The 2447-nt window shown below is 42.6% G+C and overlaps 1 protein-coding gene across 6 annotated transcripts in view; it reads left to right on the plus strand.

The window, feature by feature from the left end:
• Positions 1-2447, plus strand: part of LOC102312245 (suppressor of tumorigenicity 7 protein homolog) — a 57042-nt gene that overhangs the window by 53112 nt on the left and 1483 nt on the right. The window lies entirely within an intron of this gene.

Genomic DNA, 2447 nt, shown 5'->3' on the forward strand with positions numbered 1-2447 from the left:
CACACACACACACACACACACACACACACACACACACACACACACACACAGGGGGGAAAAAATGAGGAGAAAACTTGAATTTCACAGATAATGTCCAGATTACTGTGTCCTTCTCTGTGGAGAGTCTTCAGAGAATACCTCAGTGACCTTTGACCTTTTCTCCATAGCTTTATTTTCATTTAAAAAACAAATTACTGGGTGAAATAACATACTGGATGACTTCTGACCTTTTTGCTTGTGCTACCCTCAGCGGCTGCATTCTTTTTGACAGTGAGTTAGACATGCAGGCTTTTATCACAGATAGAAACATAGAAAGAATCTGTTGAAGTCACACAGTTCAATGGTTAAATGGGTGTCGTGGACCAATGGGGTAAGGACTGTACTGGCTAGAGGAGACAATAAATCCCATGACTGTGTGTAGTGCTTGGTAGCTTAAGCTAGGACATTATAGCACAATTTATTAGTAGATTATATGAAACTTAATATGATGTGCAAAATAATAAAAATAAACGTCGTGGACTTACACCCTGTGGTTCCTGTTTGGACTCATCCTTGGGTGCTACAGGTATCACAGTGACAGGAAGGGGCAGCAATGGCTGTCAGCCTGCAGCAAAACCGAGTAGAAATCTGAAAGATGTAAAGGTCATGGAGTAAACAAACAGTTTCTGTGCGCACAGGCAGTTTGTGTTTTAGCTGTGAGTGAAAAGAGAGCGCTTCAAACCACACTGGAAAAGGTAGCATGACAAATGACTCTTACAGGCTTTTAAACACATGTGGTTTGTAACACACTTCTGGTGTCAGCTCTTGCATGTCCATCAGAGGAAACATGCTTCAGCTCCACCAACAGCTATACATGTGATAACTTCACCATGCTCACATATTATATGTGTTATTTGCACATGCTACTAAAAACAATGTGCATTTTACTGTTCTCTTGGATCTATTTTTAATCACAAATGTGGGAGAATTACTCACAGTTTTGAGCTCTCCTCCACAAGTGTTGTCTTGCAACTAGTTTCAAACACATTGCCAGCAGTTGCCCCATCCATCCATCCATCCATCCATCCATCCATCCATCCATCCATCCAGCTGGAGGAAATGGCCAGGGTGAGGAAGTTCCTCCTGAATGACTCAACTTCTCACCCAACCTCTACAGCTAAACACAGCTACCCTTCAGAGAAAACTCATTTCTGTTATTTCAGTCATTATTCAGAGCTTGTGAGCAAAGGTCAGGGCAGAGACATCGATTGACCGGTGAATCGTCAGCTTCGCTTTTACACAGAGCTCATTCCACCCATGGATTGAGGTGATCCCTGCTACTGTATATCGAGCCAGTATCTCTCAACCTCACCAGACTCCACCAGGGAGGTGAAGTTCAGTGTCCTAGTAGCCAGCCTTAGCACCCTGGAATCAGACTTACTCTGCCCCTCATCTGTTTCACATGCTCACCTCATCGGTCTCTTTTATGTGAAAATATCAACAGGATCCAACTGATAGAAACACCTATAGTAGCCAAACATCTTCCCCCATATACTTTTTTTCAATTGTTGTTGTTCTGGAGCAACCTTCACACATCCATCTTTTATATGAGCAGCCAGTGGAGGGCGCTGCCCACCCTCTGCCTCCTCCTTTAAGCCTGCAGCTCTGTGCTGCTCCCCTGGAATGTGGGTGAGCTCATCTCTCCACCCTGATGTGACACTATCAGCAGATACCATCTACCTGCTGAGAGGTAGATCATTGCAAGGAACACATTGCATGTATTTATCAGTGAGTCTGAAACCAGGAATAATTACATACCTGCTTATGTTAGTTTAAATCATTTATTGAAATCATAAATACAAAGTATTTTAAAACGTATGCTGCTCAAACACTAAGACATACCAGATCACAGTAATGCTAATCACAGATGCTGGTGGCTACTGCAGACTTGATGTTTTATGGGGAACCTTGAATGGACAGATGAGGCCTTTCTAACAGTTTTTGGAATGTTTTCCGACTAAAGTTGACTCCAGAAAAACTTAACAGGTGGCTTCCAAGGAGAATACATAGCTACTGGCTACGTTTACTTTTTGATCTCATAGATCGATATTTAAATTCCACATTTGTTCAATGATTCATTTTAATATCTGAATAGATGAAATGATCAGTACATCAACTTGCTTGGGTAAATAAGTCGGGTTCCCACTGTGACTGAATGTAAAAGCAGCACAAGAGCTGCTAAACGTATAAGTCACCAGTGATTCCCTAGACCAATAAAACTTCATGCTAACATGGTGTCTTGGACAGGTCTCTCCCTGCCGCCCACACTGTTCAAACACTACTACACACATTTACTTTGAAGTGCTCTTTGAAGCTAAAATGGAGATGTGAGATCTGATGTGTGAAGCAATCCTCAAACCACCAGCTGCCCAGCTCACACATGCAGGTGGAGTCTCTTTCTGCCCCCC

The sequence above is a fragment of the Haplochromis burtoni genome, unplaced genomic scaffold (genome assembly GCF_018398535.1).
Source record: "Haplochromis burtoni strain Fernald_Lab_line unplaced genomic scaffold, NCSU_Asbu1 Contig_248, whole genome shotgun sequence".
Lineage (NCBI taxonomy): Eukaryota > Metazoa > Chordata > Actinopteri > Cichliformes > Cichlidae > Haplochromis > Haplochromis burtoni.